Source organism: Bombus impatiens, unplaced genomic scaffold (assembly GCF_000188095.3).
Source record: "Bombus impatiens unplaced genomic scaffold, BIMP_2.2 scf_0027, whole genome shotgun sequence".
NCBI lineage: Eukaryota > Metazoa > Arthropoda > Insecta > Hymenoptera > Apidae > Bombus > Bombus impatiens.
This window is the reverse complement of record NT_176446.1, coordinates 560,359-579,941: the sequence shown is the minus strand read 5'-3', so window position 1 is coordinate 579,941 and position 19,583 is coordinate 560,359. Positions and strand designations below refer to the sequence as shown.

The window sequence follows — 19,583 nt, the reverse complement described above, 5'->3', positions numbered from 1 at the left end:
GGGAAGAGTCGGAAAATTCAAATTTGTATTCGTTCGACGGTTGCACGTAGCGGCGACATTGTTTTTCCCGGAGTTCATTTATTATTACATTGCGTGTTTCCTAACGATATTGATACTCCGAGGCAAAACAACAACATGACTCGAATCGTCCTCTAGCTCATGTGCCGCTACAAATTCTTATAAGCAGACATTTTTATATACACAACGATGACTTCTTCCATCTATTGAAACCCGCAGCCTATTTATAAGTATTATCTCTTTAGCTTCATAATTAATTAAATTATAATCTAACTGTTTGTTATAATTGTTTTCGTGACTTGAAAAAATATTAGGTCGTGCGAAAAGGTCGTTCCTTCAAGTTCTATTGATTCTATTGGAACAAAATGGATCATACGTAATTCAATAAAATAATATAAAACAAAAAATGTTGTGCATCTATTGTTTCTTTGTAAAACGAAAGAAACTTTTGAAGCAGCCTAATACAATGAATTTCTTGTAAGAATAATCGTAAAACACAATTTCGTGAAAAACAGCAATGAACCATTATCAAAATTTCGATTTTGTCAAATCCTTCATTTTCATATTATTATTAAAATTCTGAATTACGAAGATAATTTGTAGGTATGAAAGGAGACTCGACTTTCGAACTTTCGCACACCATAATTTCGCAAATTTCCTGGTTACTGCATCCGGTGTAAGCTTGTGTCACAGATTCGAGAAAGAAGGGAACGGAAGTGGTGAAAATATGGAACAGAACATCCTGTGTTTTCTCAGCCTCGATTCGGTTTAAAAGGAAAGAAGCAGGCGCAACGATGCTCGGGAACTTGTTTTCGAGATTTCTAGCACGATATTAAAGCGCGATTCGAGCTTTCGCTAAAACGGAGCCGTTAAAATCGTCAAAACGTAAAATGCATCGCGTTACACAGCCATGACCTCGTTCACGAGCTTCATTAAATCGATTGGCAATCGAAATTCGTCTCCGCCGTGGAAATTTTATTTCGACTCTGCGAAACTTCCTCTAGGCGAGTATTTAGACAGCTCCTTAAACATCTTATCGATATATTAAAAAGTTTGCCCTCTTTATCCATGCGGCTGTCTACAAAATTCACAGCGTAATTCAAAGAAAATTTAAAGGATTTAGACTTTTATTAAATTACACGTGCACCGTAATTTCTGTCATTTAACGAATAGCTTTACAAATTAAAAATCTCCGCTCCAATTTCATCGAACACTTCATAAAAAGATACGAATCGCCCAGAAGCAACATCGATCGACCCCATAAATCGAAGAGTAGAGAAGAATAAGTTTACCTCAAAATTTATTTGTCCTATCTTCTTATGGAAATAAGCCAATTGTTTCTTGGCAATTAAACCCTAATCGCGTAGTTGTAGAACAAAGAAATGAGAAATTTACAAAGGATACGATTGAATAGGCCTTCTAAAGCGCTCATATATAAAATATAGGAAACTTAACAAATTTTCTTAAGAACTTAACGGTACGAACAGTATAATCTGTGGGAAAATCTTTTCTTTATTATTATTTTATTATTTTCTTTATTATTATTTTATTATTATATGTATATTATTATTTACGGTACAAGATTTACTTTCTGATATGGAAGATCAAAGGTCGATGCAGTTTCTCTAAATTTACCTTCACAGCCGAGTATCATATTTTATCCTTATCGCCATTAACATTCATCTCGGATGCTTGCCTTCTTTTGTTTATAAAATCGAACAATCAACATTACGGAGTGACAATAAAGAAGTGGTCAACACATGTATCTTCCTGATCGATACACGAGGGAGGGAGTTTTCTTGTAAAGTCAGAACAATTAATTTGTCATTAGGCCACGGATTTTTATGCATTTATGATAAAATCGTATATGAAAAAGTCTATGAACTACATAATTAGACAGCAGATTTTTATGCAAATTCATATTTCCGAGAATATAACTGTACAAATAGGGCTTCGACAGAAAATTATATTACTTGCCACGTATTGTAGGAAATACTATACTTTTAATATTTCATATATTTTTCTGTGGATTTTCTGTCAAATTTTCTATAAATCTACATATAACATAGTGTAATATAATAAAGTATAATATGGTATAGTACAGTATAAGTATATTCGTATTTCAGCCTATTACAAAAGAGCTTATTCATGTCCGCTACGTATCTCGTACATATATATGTCGGAGATGAAAGAACATCGGGACATCCCGTCCGGAATATTGGGAAAATCCCCAATACCCTAGTCCAGACTTTTACTATAGCTGCACTTAAATAATAAAAATAAGAAATAGTTTTAATGTTCCAATCTGACTTTATGACAATGGGTTCGGGCTCGAAGTGACATAACGGGTCACTGGACGTAGCCACGGTCACGGGAGGAACGTGTACCTGACAGAGGTATAAAATGATTATATGGCTTTCCTTAAAAACGAAGATTGACCCGAAAAGCGAGGACAGGAGTATATAAGGACAATTTCTTTTGCATGAAAAGGGTTAGTTTGTTAGTGAGTCGTTGGACGAATTACTGATTGAGTTGTCGAGAAGTTATCCGAATCGAATAGTACGTTGATACTTGTCCTCCTGTGGATTCGTTATCGAACCTGAATTCGTTGTCACCATTATCTCGAACATCCTATTGCTATTACTCATAGCCTCTTGTAGTATCCACATTCGTACTGATAAATATTAGCTACATTCGCGACGGTAAAATGCCAACCTGACTCCGACATATATATAACCATTAACACACATAAACACGCCCAATATATCCACATACACACTTCATTGTACTAACTTCATTTTTGTTACGATTCGATTAGCATTAATTTTCTCATTTTTATGATCTCTTGCACAAAGTGGAATATATTTCTTACTTCCTTTACATTTCTAATATTTCACAATTCAGGATATCCTTTTTAATAATCTTTTTACGCATAATCTTGCTGATACTGGAGCTCACAGATACGATATGATTTAATGTTTCCTTTCTTCTCAGATTGCATAGTTGAGAATCATCCGCGTCACTTATCTTAATTCTTTCTTTCTTTTCTTCCATTATTGAATTTATGTCTTCCTGCCAGTTGTAATTCAGCAATCGTCGAATCGAAATCTTTGTCTGTCAGACCCATAACACACTTATGTATCGAACAACATCTCGAAGCAAGTGATCTTAGTCCATCTTCTATGAATATTTTAACTTCCACTCTGTTCTATATATTTTTTTATTCGACGAGGTATCTCCTCGCGTTCACTTAATTCTAACATCTCTGCATTCTTTATTCCTGCATGTTTCTCCTTTATTAATGTATACCAGTTGTACTTCCTTGGGTTATTTTTGTTTCCACCCAGCTCGTTCAATTTTGTTAGGCGCCTCCAAGGGAATCTATTCTCATCCATTTGACATATTTTCTCAGGAAATATTTTGATCTTTATGTTTCTGATCTTTATGTGATCTTTCTATTATTACACTTTCCAGCTTTATTCTGCCTGTTTCGTAACGTACCAGATAATTAGCAGTATCCATTGGAACATTCGGTAGATGTTTCAAACAACGTGTCTGCATTTTCTCGATCGTTGCAGCTTGCTCGATTCCCCGAATATCCATATAACATCCATATAAATATAAAACTGCAGCTGCCACTATCATATACATAACGTGCGAAAGTATATAAAACGTACCAAGTTGGGTCATAATTTTTAGTAGACGAAACAAATTTACTATACAAGTTCCATTTATTCGGCAGCCTTCGTAAAAATTTGAAATTACGTAAAAATCCGCAATCCATTCATAAACGATCATAAACAATTACAAACGACCAGAAACGATTAATTTAGTACAGGTTCCGGTGCAATACAATTTGTCAATCAACGGCACGTTCGATTTAATCCCCTGGGTGCGAGCATGTAACCACAGTGCACTCATGGTTTAATACGCATCGGAGAGAGCTTCAATTCATCGATTCTCGATCTATCGAGGCATCGCATCGGGAATCTGACAAAGGGAAACGTGACGAAGGGTTGCCAGGGCAAAATGGTCCAGATCATTTTGAGGATGAATGACACGACGAATATTGGCAGAGACATTCGTTAACCTGTTAATAACTTAGACTAGGCCATTTCGGGATTGTTTGTGGATTTTGAAATTTCGATGTGTTTATGATACTGAACTGGTAGTTGTTAGGTCGTATAAGTTAGTCATCATTTGTACTCTTACGAACACGACTAATGTTTATGAAATACAATATAAATAATGGATTTACTACATATTGTTACAAGTACTGTACATTTCCAATAGTTTTTGTATACATACGTGTGTCTGATATTGTGTATATTGTTTATGTGTGTATATTGTGTACGCTTTTACGCGTTTAACCTACAACTACGTAGGCCCGTAGTACGACGATCGTAAACGTAAATATTATGGGCATAGCTCGTAGTAGATGATCGGGCTAGATATAATGTATAATATATAATAGCTTGTTTACGTTTTCGGCCCAAAATTCTCGAACGTAAATCGTAGATTAAGGAGTTAAATGTCCCAAGAGTGTACAAGCATCCACAGTATGGTCATAAAGATGCGAGGATGGAATTATTTAATTTTGTTATCATTCAAGTTTGTATTTTCGATTTCACGCGATAAAGACATTTGAGATACAGAATACAAAGTACAATCAAACACTTTAGAATTAAATAACCTACCTCACATCTGAAATCTCTATGATTCAAGGAAAGACCGATTCAAGGTTAATGTGAATGGAAAATACAGGTAATAAAAAATGTAAGATACGATTCAAGTAGCTCATTCTCTCGTAACAATAATCAACCATTGCTCGTGAATTCGACGGATACTTTTTTACGTAGCGGTATGCCACCTTTCATTTACCGCCAGAAGATTTATGGTGAAGATTCCTGCATCCCGAAATAAAGCTCGATTGACCCCGTGACCGCGTGGCCGGAGGCAAACACTCGAGAGACGAGAGAGATCACATCGCTGCTCGGCATTGATAATGGCACGAAATGTAAATTTTAGATGAGAGGCTTTTTAGAATTTACAAAGAAATCTTTACGAGTCATGTCAACGACATTACGAAACTGACTTAACACGAGATATGCCACTATTCGCGAAAGCAGCGAGATTTTCCACTTGCAGCGTCACGAAACGACTGCAAAGCAAATTTGATATTTTTTTTTTTTTTGAGTTCTACAACTATCGATAGCAAACTGCGATGTGAATTCCTCGCAGGTGGTGACTTTTCGCGGGAGAACTTAGAGGAAGCTCGTCTCGTGCGATAAGTATAATTATTGCTAGAAATAGGAGAACGCTTCGAAGTTAAAGCGAAAGCTTACTGCTGTCTTTAGTCGACTATCGATTCATCATGAAAAATTATTTTCTCTTGGGAAAGTTTGCCGTTATAAATCTGGAAGTAATAGGATTCTTTCTGCTAATGAATAAAATTCTCCCATCTTCCAATATAATAAAATTCGCTACCTCCGATTCAAGATTCTCCTCGATTCAAGACGACTGCACCCGGAAAATTGTGGCTCAGTTATCGCGAACAATAAAAAGATGTTCGATGGAATCTATAACAAATCAACGTGAAAGCGAAGCAAATGGAAAACGAAGACAAAGCGTTTTCTTAAATTGAAGCAAACGCCTCGATTCGTAAAAGAGCTCGCCTAGAGTGTACTAAATCCTATATAATGGCCTCTAGTAAATCCTGCATAAGTATTCTAGCTGTTCTATTGAGTCGATAATGAATTCCATACTTGAAAAACGGGATAACCGAAACCCGCTTTCCTGGAAATTGAGTTATGAGAGACCAATTCGCGGCTCTTTCGAGCAGACAAATTTTCAAGCATTTTACTGGTTAGAACTTTGTAAAAAGCATAAAGTGCAGACCATGTGAAGGTGCTACGTGAGCGAGTGTTAGATCTGAATTCAGTAAGAAAAAAAGGTAAATAAATAGATGCTTAGTAATGGTTTTCTCTCTTTTCTTTTCTTCTACATCTTTCTCCGTTTTTCCTTCCCTTACTTTCTTCTAAATTTTCTTTTCATCGTACCGTCCTGTCGTTCCTTTGCGATTGAAAACTCGTAAACTATTTTTTCTTCTATTTCCTTCCTTCTTTTCTTTCTGACTTCTTCACCCTCACCTTTCCTTCCCTCCCGCTCTTTCCCTCCCATAAGCCTTTCTTCCTTTCTATCTTTCCTTCCCATTACCTTCCTTCCTCCCTTCAAATAATTTCCTTCGATCGTCGTTAACTTCCTGCTCCTTTATCCTCCCCTCTCTCCCGTTGTTTTCATCGAGGAAAAATAATTTCACTTTTCTTGCATGCGCGGAGAAACGTACGAACACACGTTTAATTGTTCTTCCGCTCTGTTGAAAAGTAATAGAAACAAAGGAATCTGACCCTCAGATACAAAACTACAATGTAGTTCAACATCTCGCTATAGCAACCTCCACAACGACCCAATCCTAAGCTAATGTATTTTTCCTGTCTCACGTCGAGCAGACTGAATTAACTCCAAAATGAATGGAGTTTCGTGTTGGATATATACGCGCTCATATATACGAGTTGAATTGTGAATATATATCTACTTTATATTCACCAACTTCAAAACTAAGAATACTCGAATCACAACTGCGCTAAAATAGAAAGCACAGTGAGACGTACTTGAAATCGGGTTAATTGCACGGAAGAAGACTCTGATGAAATAAAATTCCTTTTTCTGTTACTTTCGACCATCGTGAAAAGTAAAAAAATATCGTTTTTAGCGTAACGGAGTGGAAACGCCCTCGCGTTTAACACGTTCTTTGCCGCGATGATCACCGCTTAGTCAATTTTTTAAAATGACTAGTAAAACGAATTTCGTAAACTGATTTCATAAATTTTCCGCAATGTCAATGACTTAGATAACATTATGAAAAAATGTGCAAATAGAGTATATAAGTATTTTGCAACAATTAAATATTATACAGTGAAATGTTACGATGATATTATACGGTAAATGTTACGCAATGAAATTATTATATTTCGATCTAGCGCGGCTATCACGACAAAATATATAAAATTCGCGTGGCAATCAACGTGTTAAACGCATCGAAACGTGAAATCCCCCGATTACCTCTAAAATATAACGTTCGTTATCTTATCAGACTCTTTGGCTCGGTGCTGCATTGAATTAATTTCGGAACGAATCTACATTTGCATCGTCGAATTATGCAATGCATATAATTTTAAATAGCGGTTTGTTTCGCTAAACGATTTTATAATCGAGTAGACGTTTAACTTGTTACCTCTCGGTGAACGTAGAGCTAACCATAAAAGAAGATTGACGAGTTTCCATAAAGAATCTTTAGCAGAGGCGACAGCTTCAATTAACAACGAGAGATTGAAAAATGTAAATTCCAGCCTGATTGTATCGTCCATTGAATGAAATTAGAATTAGCGCTTGATGTGCGCGATTTACAAAATAAAGGCAAAACAACGAAGTTCTAAAGTACCATACTACACACAGAGAAAACTAGACAGAGAGTTTGTCGTTGCGATAAACCAGATTAAAGCTGACTGCTACAATATAACTTAGCTGCTTCTCCTAACGCGCCGATATTACAGACAATCAAAATGTAAATGTAATTTTGAAAATGAAGATATAGATCGTGTAATCTAGCGATGCAGACTTAACGATTCTGAAAGATCGGAATCGGCGAGAAACTTGCTAATAAAAATATTGGCTTATTGGAAGAAGGCTTATTGCAAAAAGGTCTCGTAAGACGAAATAGCGAAATTAGAGCATTTCTTTCCGCTAATGTAGTCGTTATACGTTTGATTAAAAAATTTATGTCCAGTTATCATTCTTATATCCATATATAATCGCTTCCAAAAGTTTAAAGCGTGCTAGGTTGAAACTATAATTAATCATAGTTAGAAATGATAATTATCATTTTATATGAAAACCATGCGAAAAAAATTCATTTAAAAAGCAGAAGGTACTTCAAAGCTTTGCACGAGAATAATAACGTCTCGTTAAAGAAATATTTTAGTGAAATATTAATGTCTAATTTTTCAATATATCCTCGTGTAAGCTGAAACATAACTTCGTTGAGGTTTCAAATGCTCAGTGAGAAGAAAAAGTTTGCACGACACTTGCTTTCTTGTGCACCATGAACAACACGATAGAATGAATATGCATTCCAATGGGCGTTCCGCATTCTCTCTGTTAATGAATTTCCGAAGCTCGATTATACGATGCTTGTTCATCGCACGAACGATCCTCGTGTGTGATTATCGGTGCATTAGATACACGAGGCAGAGTTTAGTGCGTCGAAAACACCGTGGAAAGCAAAGAAAAAGGTCACCTCTGGCAGAGGAGTAAATTTTCCTTCGCAAACTTTCGTTCTTTGGATCGCAAACTATCTCGAAGCCAATTTTCTCTATCGTTTCTCTGGCGAAATTCGACAAATTACGCGAACTAGAATATGCAAGTGATTAGATGATATCGTATCCTGAATTTTTATCTCGTATCGGAATTTCATCAAATTCGTCATCGGTTTCGCTATAGGAAACCGAAACCGAAAAATAAATGGTGCTTGAGGAATAGTAATTGCATTCGATCAAATAGCGTGCATGCTGCGATCGAACACGAAAGCGATTTTCTTTAGTCTCGATTCGAATAATGGAGTTGGACAGCGACCTTCCTAATTGAACTTTCATTGATTCCCAGAGAAATGCACCTGCACTTACATGTAATGAATACAGTAGAATTTCAGGGTTTCATCAGACAAAAGAAAGTTTAATTAACAATGCACACGTTTGAAAGCTACAGGTCGTATTCTACTTAGAGGAGTCAATAAATTGATATCTTTTACCAATTGGATTCTCCTGAAAAATTGTGCGCTTGTTTCTAAACACCTACATGTGAATTCGGTGAAGTGGCAGAGTTACAAGAACCGACTGCCATGGTTTCTCAACTCTTCCAAATTGTATTTATATATCAAACTGGATATCTATTTATCAGCCGTATTAAAATTATATCAATGTTCGACGTCTGCAATAGTTTTCTTTTATTATCCAAAGAAGTCGATAAAATTTGTGATAAAAATGGATATTTTTGCTTCTGGCTATTATTTTGAGATTATTAAGATCAAGATTATTTTTCATTTTCCTGTTTCGAATAAATAGACTAACATAATTCGTGGCAGGCGTTCAGGATAGCATATTGTGAGAAATATGTAACAGTTTAAGTAATACATAATAAAGACAACTGTATAAATGTCAGGCTGCATTTTCTTGAAATATGAACAGACATATAAAATTCGGAATTCCTTAGTCTATAATTATCCGATCATTTTTTAAAAGGCACCTAAAAATAACGTCTCCGAATGTAGATCTGAATGAAAAATCGAATTCAAGAAACAATAGATTCCAAGAACAATCGCAGCCGTCTGTCCTTTTTCGTATAATTCGTTTCACTAATGGCCCATAATTTCCTGCACTAACCAAACTGCATTCATCTCGCATCTCACTTTCCATTTACCACGAATGTGGCATCTTTTGCACGAGTTAGGTTCGCGTACTAACTCGTACAGCTGAAACTTCGAAGCGATAAATTGTACGAAAAGGATGTGACAGCGAGTTGGAGCAAAACAGAGGGAAAATATACGTAGACTTATGTCAGACACGGTTCAATCTCTGCCACGAACAATCACGAAAATGACACGCGACGGAGCGACAGAGCTTGCGCCAAATTTCCGGCGTTCCGTTCGACGAGCCTTTCTATATGAACTGGTTGCAAAAAACGAAGCTCGTTAACCGCGCTAATTTTAGCCTGGTGATAAAGCCTGGTGAAGAAAAGGCATTCAGCTCGCATAATAGCAACTACAAACTCTGAACATCGAATTAGGACTACCTCGCTTTCAATGTGTTTCGGTATTTTAGTAAAATTGAGAAACGCGAGGGACACGTCGAACAGAGAATTTTTTGAAGCATCAGCTGAGCATCTATCGAGTGTAACGACTAATCTACGTTCAAGGTAAAAGAAAAAAAATTTCTACAATTTTTCCAAGACATCAAACAACAATCAGTTTGATCATGCAATTATCAAATAATTATATACGTGAGACTTCTGTAAAAAAAATTTTACGCGTTAATAAGAGGTAAATAAATGGAAAAAAATCGATGGATGATTGATCACATCGTAAAATAATTACTACCAAAGAATATAGCTGGAAACAACGGGTAATTATGCGAAAGAAACTGTAATTTCAATGAACAATTGTCTTACATTAGTAAATCAAATAGAAAGGATAATTGTGGTAGTTCGATATGCGTGGGTCACGTTAATTGAAAATTGCTACGCCATTTAAAAGACATTAGCGATAATTTTGTAACAATCCGGTTGGTGCGAAGTTTTACACGATTTTCTCGCTTAAACGCTTAATCGACACATCGTGGTCCACGTGAAACTCACACGAATTTCGATTTAACTCTGAAACTTCCTCGTCGCTAAAACGAACAATTTTCGAATCGAATTCAACTTAATTGACTTTCATTTAACGCGTGCCAGTTTCATTCAGAGTTTCGAATTTAAGATAGCGAATGGCATAAATAGTTCGATGTAGTAAATGAAACAGAGATAGACGCTAAGAATACGTTGCGAGACTACTTTAACTCGCGACGACGCGTTTACTTTTGACAGAAGTTAAATTGATTCGTTAATCAGTTCGTTTTAATTCAATCTCGCCTCTTTTCCATCTTTTGCGTATTTACGTTAATCGAAACATTACTAAATCAAGAATTAAATCAATGTGAAATCAGACTCTCCAACTTTCTACATGCGTGTGCCAATTAAAATTTCGCTAGATTAAAAATTTTGTGTTACTAATTTCAAGTAGATTATACTGTAAATTACACTCACAGATGCCTCTTCTTTTTCTTTCTCTACGAGACTAAGTTACTTAAAATTTGACTAAAAGTAAAAATGTTAACACCCCGTACTATTAATATTTACTTCAATTACACCTTAAATTAGACCGGCGATGAAATGTTCCAGAAATGCTCCTAAAAGTACAGCCCACTGCCAACATTTATTTTCCCAATTCTAAAAAAATTAAACTGTCTAAAAACTGCTTACAAATCATAGCAGATCACCAGTACCTAAAATACGCGAACATGCGCTTAATATTACACACAAGCGGAGACCGTCTGTCACTAGAAGATAGATGCAAAATGAAAAGAGAAAACGGCTGGTTTCTTCGTCTTGAAGATGCGCGTCGGTGTCGATAGTGGACGGGCTTCTTGCCAAGCGAGTGTGAATTTCTTGGCTTAGAAGCGAATTTTCGATGACGAGAGTAGCCTGTTGGCGTAATGACGCCTTTTTCGATCGGTTTGATCTCAGTGTCCGACAGCCTGTGACAAATTACGAATCGATCGACAGATATAGAGAAGCTAATGATGCTGGATCCGCCGGATGGAACAATTCGTACGAACTTTCTATCGAGCGTTATCTGACGATAGTTGCGTAATTATTATAACAATTTCTAAACAGCATTTGCTTACGTTACCGATAAGAGAATCGCGTTGCGCAATCCGCACCATATTAAAACCACGTTACCAACTTTCCTTCGTTCGCAGGCCTCGTGATAGACTATAACTAGTCTGCAGATATTTATGCAAATCCGTGTTTTTATGAATACAAATAAAGAAATGCGACCTCGGCAGAAATATGTTTTACGATTGTAAATAGCACGAAGATTGCGAGGAATTTATGGGATTTATGAAAATATACTTAAAGGATCAATAGCAGTCTCCTAGACTAGAAACGCGTTCAATGCATGATGTATCCGCTTGATGTTATATTGACAAATTGATGTATTATATGATATTAGTAGAATGCTGATGTTTATGTAATTTTATAGTTTTACAAGGGTCGCTAAATATATAGATTCTAAGTAAAAATTTATCTCATTTACTCAATATTGTAATAAACGATATACTCTAAATGTCTTAAATAATTTTGCACGATATACAGACTGGTTGGTAACTGGTGGTACAAGCGGAGACGGGGTGATTCTACGCGAAAAAAGAAGTCGAAAATATGGAATAAAAATTTTTCTTATGAGGCTTTGTTTTCGCGAAAATCGACTTTGAATTTTCGCTCGGTACGCGTGCACTTTATCGCGTCTCGTTATAACGGATCTCACTGTAGATGGAAAAATTAAACGGATCTCAATGGAAAAATTAAAAAAAAAAAAAATTTTTTTTAATTTTTTATTCTATATTTTCGACTTATTTTTTCGCGTAGAATCACCCCCTTTCCGCTTGTACCACCAGTTACCAACCACCCTGTATATGCGCTCTGTGCATTTCAATACCTTCGAACGTCCCATAAACGCTTAAAAATCCACGGTATAATTATAAAGAGCGAAACGCGGATTTGTAGACGAATTGATTTACAAAGAGCGCGATATTCGATTGCGAACGAAGGTGATCAACGTTAATGGAAAAGGGTTAATTAAACAGCACGGAATAGCAAGAGTTAACGAGTGTAGCGCAACTTCAAAGGCGGTTCGAGAAACGAAGTACGAGAGTAGTTTTCAGATGAACTTAATTTGTCCGGCCGTTTGACCGTTCCATGATCAACATCGGCTGAAACTTCCATAACGAAGCACAATTTATGCATCTACGCCATGTGTTGGCAATAAACCAGTATTTATAGGACATGGCAGGGCGAAGTCTTGCCGTAGACCGTACGCACGTAAATTTGCAACGGTGCTTTGCGAAATAACCGTGATAAAGTCAATCATAATATTCTTCAGAGAAAAAATCTCTAGCGTATACACTGCTCGAAATAATTGGAAGGTTGTTCTTCTGAATTCCCTCGTTGCGTCTGCATATTCTTTTAATGTTCCTCTTCAAATCAATTTTCATTGCAGTATCGTACGAATGGTATATCGATACATCAATGGTATAGGATTTCTTCGCTTCTGTTTGCTCGATTAGTAGAGAATTTGTTTACAGAAGCAGTTTTGTTCAAGAGGAACAGTGTATTTGGTGAACTGGATTCGTATAAACAGATCAAAGCGTTATTGGAATTGAAACTATTGCACAGGCCAAAAGTTTGCGATCGTTCCATGCTCCATAAAGATGAGAAACTTACAAATGACGAGAATTTCGAAAATCTTGTTGAAAATCTGTCAAAATCCATTTTTGTCTATTGTCGGAATTTTACGGTGCTTCTTCTTCGTATTCTTCATCTGTAGTATTCATATATGTCGGAGAAGCGTCAGGAATAGAGTTGTGGGCGTTTGCTAGACCTTCATTGGAATGGGCCATCGCTGGATTATAACGAAGGTACGGCCTGGTAATACGAGTATGGATACTACCGATTCGGCAATCAACCGCGGTAGTTCGGCACTCGCGATACTAGTGACGTTGGTCTTAGGTTCGATAACGAATCCACGGTCAACGGGAGGATAGATATACTTGCTGACACAATACTCACAGATCGTAAGGCGTTACTCTCTTCGTCGATGAGATCGCAAGATAGATCCATTCTTTCGTCCCGATGATGCCACCGAGGAAAACTATGATGGGGCCTGTCTAAAGACACGAGATCATCGGATTCGTCGAGTATAGCCCTCGTTCCGAAAGTAAGGGAAATTGACGTTGCTGTCAATTAATCAATTTGGGACAAAGGCTGCCTGTCCGTTTGAACAATGTTAATTATCAAAAACCCCAGGTTTTATAGCAGGTCCTCAGGCTAACTGCACCTGTGCCGTGTAGGTGCCTCAACATCTGGTATTCATTGTCCGAAGGAACCGTTGGAATGTTTTACTGTCAGGTACCTCTATGGGTATTTCTTTTAACGAGAGTCATACTATCGCTCCATACGTTTGTTAGATGAAGCGCCAGTCCCGTTGACCACGGCTACGTTCAGCGGCTGATGGTCGCCTCGAGCCCAAGTTTATTGTCACAAATCGCGAACAAGTACAATTAGGCAGAATGACGGCAAATTGTTTAATTATAACTGTAAGCTTTGATTACAATTACGGATTTTCCCGAAATTCCAGAGGGAAGGCTCCGGTGTCCTTTCATCTCTGACATATATAATTTGCTCGAAATGCTATTATTTGCTTACTATAAATTGCAAATGAAACGCTGGATCTCCAAACCGAAAATAAATGACGAACTAAAACGCGGAATAAATTAGAGAAACGACGTGGAAGAAATAAATTACAAAGAAAGAGATATTTATTTCGATATAAATCTTTGAAGTTTGACAATATCGTCGAGGACACGAGATATTCGGAAATTCGAAAATACTTCATCAAGAAAAATGTTTCCTCGGAGAATTTCGGTTACCGGATTGTAAAAGTCAGGAAAAAGTTCCCAGTTCGGCCTGCTTCTGATATTTAGCTAAAAGACGATCGCACAATGGTGGAAAATACGCGTTCTTCTGATTTATGATTGCCGGACCAGGTACCACACGTGTTCAACCTACACTTACGCGAGATTCTATTTACGAGCCTCTGACACGTGCGATCTACCTTTATACCTATCGAGTTTGCCAATAGTAATCGCGGTAAAAACGTATTCGAGAGATTCAACGATCTACAAAAAGTTTCCTGCATCTTTCATGAGACCGATTCCACACCTTTAGCAACAATTAATGACATTTCCAGTTTTTCTGTTGTCGACTTCTTTTTGTATTGTTGATCGAGGTCAAAGTTTCAATACGATGATTTATTCATCCTTTCTCCGTTAACTCACACACGCATGATCTTTCCTAATTTAATGAAAAACTTCGAAATTTCCAATTTGCGTGCTATAAAATCATTTTCATAATCCATCTCATCGTTCGATATTCCTTCGATAACCGCAAATTGTTTGCTGCAGAAGTACAATAAATTACTTATCTCGTTGATCGCGCGTATAAATGCTCTGCATATTGAAAAACGTTTTATGAACACGAAAATGAAACGAAGAAATAGAACGATTCAACTACATAATTACAGCTTTTTGGTCTGGTGTACCGTTTTATACAGAGACGACACTTTTTAATTGACAATTTTATCTGGATATTTCTCTTCCATTACCACGTTTAATGGCCAACTAGAAATAATATTCGTAGGAATATTGCGTTCCGTTATTTCGCAGATATTCGCAATAAATGATTCTCGTGCACTTCAATCAGGCATGAAACAGAACATTCAGAGAAGCCTAGTACTTTGTTACCCGAACGCAATCGTCTAACTGTTCCGAATAGTTTCAAGTAGAATCGCGCAACTCGTTAAATAAAAGCTCGTTTCCATGTCTCGATTGACGAGGGAATTGCTCTTGACTCGTCACGGGAAGCGTCGTACGCTACAGACGATAAAGCGATGCTCTCGAGCGATATATTTGCATCGATTACCGAATAACGTGATTCCTATCGGCCAGCGCATCATCAACACCGCGCACACGTAATAAAGCAGACCGATTTCAAAGTCACGTCGGAGATTTATGAAAAACGAGAGTGGTAAAGCGTGGAAATTTATTTGCCGTCCTACGAGTAAAACGCTAGCGAATAATTTACGTCTCTGCAGAGAAGCTACGCCTAGCTCGCGATATGCATCATTTTCCCATTTATCACATATTCCACGTAACCACGGCCGTTTCCCAATATTCTCTGTACTGTCCGCGTTTACGTTTCCGTAGAGGGGAGACACAAACGAATTCTCAGTACTGCGGAAGACCCAATCGAACGAGGAAGGATCGGAGGGTATGAGATACGCGCGTATTATCGAAAACGCCGTAGATCGAACGTCCATCGAGATATGCACATCGACGACCACCAGGGAATTAATTATACGATTGTGTCGTGTGTCCTTGATTTGTTACGTTACGAGTAACTTAATCTACTTTCCGCGTTAACCATTGCCCAGTGGAGGTTGGATAATTGGCGACGAGCATCAAATACGCACCCTATTTTACTTCGTTCTATGCCAATAAAGCTGAGAAACGATTATGATAAGGATTTTTTATCTTTTAACTTGCTTCTTTCTCTCTTGCTAATCTTTTTGGGGTCTGTACAAGTTGACATGAATTTTATATTTCAACGAATATTATGTGAAGACGGATAGTTGTTAGATATAGGGAAAATAATAAACGTAAAATAAATACGCACGAGTCAAAGATCATCGTGCCTTCGCCGTCGGAATTAACTGAAGTGAAACAAATCTGAAGAATCACCAAGAAATTACCAACTTCTTAAGCATTATTATCTTGCTTGGAGTTCTAGGTAGCGAAGAATTTTTCCGTCAATTAGTGTAATAAATGTCTCATCGCCTATGTACAACGTATCGGAGACTCGGATCATTCGAGCAACTTTAAAGTTAATTAGGCGAAGCGGAAAGTTTAAAAGTAAAAATATTTTATTCTTGAGAGGATTAAACACGAAGATTAAGCAATAGAATAGAAAAATTGAAATGAAATGAAAGCTTTCGCAGACGTTCTTTTCCATGCATCAGCTAATTTAATTAATCTGGTATAATTTCCAAATATAATTAAAATGAAACGAAATTTCCACGATTTAATATAAATAGAATATAAAGTGGTTTGATAAAATAGCAATTTAATAAATGTGATCAAAATTTTAATCGATATTGGATAAGTTTTAAAACTCGATTGGAATTGGGACAGTTTTCACGATGAATATTGGGAAAGTACGATCAATGGAACTTTATCGAATGAATCTGGTTCGTCTGGTAATCTCTCATTGTGGTTACGGTATTCCACGTGATTAGCTGGCAAAGACAACAAAGCTACGAAGTTCGTACAGAAAACAAAACTCCGAAACAATTTCAATCACGCTTCATCCGAAGCCAACAACAATCGTGAGTTTCCCAAAGAGAAACAACAATTTGTAAATATAATCAGAATGCAAATCTAGCGTGCACCGAGTTCTTAGTATTTGACAAATTAATTTCGATATCCCACAAACTTGCAAATAGCTATAATTTTCTAATGTCTCGTACGACTGATAAGAGATAACGAAAAACATAGTTTATGCAGAATTAAGCTCTGAATTGTCGTAAACAAAGGAAATATTCATATCAGGTATAGAAAACAAGCATTTATAGATAAAAAAAAAGAGGAGAATACTAAAATAACAAGATACGACAAATTATTCGAAGATCGATATCTACGACATACAAAATAGTATTAATTGGACGATGATAGGATAGAAATCGTACTACAGTCAGTCACACGAATCTTCGTACATCCTATACAATTTTTATTAGAATAAAATTGTACTAAATTTCACTGCAAGAAGACTAAAGCCTCTTCTATTATTATTTTACGTGTTAAGGAATAAATGTGTTATTATACATGATAGTATATGCTTCATTTAAACAAAAATAACATTTTTGTAAGGTGTATGAAGATCCTTTTGTAACTGTAAGTAGATGAATATAGAACATGATGCAATATGACATATAACAAGCGATTAAGATATATTATAGCTTTATGCTATAAAACTGGGTCATCCTGACGCAAGGATTATGAAGTAAATAAAACTGTAGTAATAATACTTTAAGAAAACATAAAGGAAATATGATATAGTAGTAGTAAAATAATATATGTATCATATTTTCTCTCCCTTTTTGATATTATCTTAAAGTGAAAAGGAAATGTAATAATAATTTTTACTGTGGTGATCGCTCAAGTGTACAGAGTTTCAATGTTTTCGTGTTTTTATTTCTTTCCATCTTAATCTGCAACTTACTCGACTCCACTCCATCACGCTATTTTATTTACATTCGTACAATAATATACACAAGCGTGTATCCATCAAGCGTAACTCCAATGTCAAATACGCACAAAACCCGCCCTGTTTTTCTAAAGTTCTTATTCGCGAACCGTGCCTGGAGCATTATTACACCCTTGAAAAAAAAAAATCTTTTCTCGTCGACCTCGAGCTTCTGAGAACGCCAGATGGCTAACGCGGTTTCATGAAATTTCTCTCGTTTAGTGGTGTGAAAATAAAACGAAATCTTCGAAAAAGAGAATACAACATACGTTTGATGTTAAAAACTCGGGGTATTTCATTAATTAAATTTAACACACACGACTTCTAATTGGGGATAATTCGATAGAAATCTAATGATCCTGAAGATAATTATTATATACTTACTTTATAAATTACTTTTAAAGTGTCTCGGGCTACCAATATTGTACGAGCCACTAATTAATTAAAACAGCAAATTTCTAGCTTGATACTAATAACACGTAATCGCGAAATAATCGGTTTGGCGGTTATATCGCGAAAATTTTCAGAAATCGAAAGTAACAGCGTATATCAAATTTCACGTGTTAACATGCCCTACAGCTATTAAAAGCTTTATCTTGACATCTTGACGTTAAACTGGTCGAGAAAAGCTTTCACGCCATAAAATCAACAACAGATATCATACTATGTAAAAATCTTTCAAGCTGAAAAACTGCGAAATTATATAGACTACATGGTAAACAGCCAATAATGATTACTAATAAATTATCAATAAACTGACGTTTTTCTGTCAATTCGTATTTTTGAGGATATAATTAAAGGAAGTAGATTCTCGTTAGAAAATTTGTTTACTTATCAAGTATTATAGAATGCACTATACATTGAATATTTTCTATGTACAATCTGTGTAATTCTACACCTTCATATTTCCTACATATGCGTAGAAAACCTAACCCCAATCTAATCATCAGTAACAAGTTATGATATGAACTTTAATAGTTAATGTTTAAATTAAATGATCCGATTATTTAACATAAACAAAAATGGTTCGTTTACTTTAGACAGTACCTTGGTAAAATGGCGGAGAAAATAACTAAACGACGCTTTGACATACTGCACAACGTTGTCTGCTGCCACGGCTTGAAATCACTTATTAAATTCCTGTCGCTGACTGTTCAATAATCACGAAAGAAAGTTCGAAATTCGATGACAATCACGTCGCGATGCTTCTTCACAGAGCGGTATCTATAAACTGAAAGCCGGACGAAACCATGCGAGTGCGACCACGAAACTACCCGCCAACCCGACTTACCCCGAACGAGAGCGAAAGCTTACGAACGCCGAACGAAGACAGCCGATGCTTTTCGTAACACTCGAACCAAGCCTTGTGTGATCTGAAATTAACAAAAGAGAAATGAACAAATAAAGAACATTAATATTCGAAAATAACGATTGTCTTTGCTATGATTCTTTAAATTATCGGGAGATCGACCATCTAAATTCCAATTGTCATTGTAATGATAAAATTCGAAATCGTTTATTATCAACTGTTTTACTAAATGTATCTGATTATTACATGATATAAGATTTTATGAAATAAATAGTTAAAGAAACGATAATTTTAAAATTTTAGTAGTGTTATATATGTCGGAGATGGGAAAACCCCCAATATCATAATCAAGATTTTTATGTTTAAGCAATAAAAATAAGAAAATAACTTTTAATGTTCCAACTTGGCTTAATGACTAATTCGGGTTTAGGGTGACATGACGGGTCACTGGACATAACCACGGTCA

General features: G+C 36.2%; 1 protein-coding gene across 7 annotated transcripts in view; it reads right to left on the bottom strand.

Annotated features, from left to right (window-relative positions):
- Window positions 1-19,031, bottom strand: part of LOC100744754 (QRFP-like peptide receptor) — a 78,810-nt gene extending 59,779 nt beyond the window's left edge. For all 7 annotated transcript variants that reach the window (XM_012386184.3, XM_012386200.3, XM_033320982.1 and 4 more), the window contains exon 1: window positions 18,856-19,031. The gene's annotated coding sequence lies outside the window, so the exon portion shown is untranslated. The remainder of the gene's footprint in view (window positions 1-18,855) is intronic.
- Window positions 19,032-19,583: the final 552 nt, after the last annotated feature.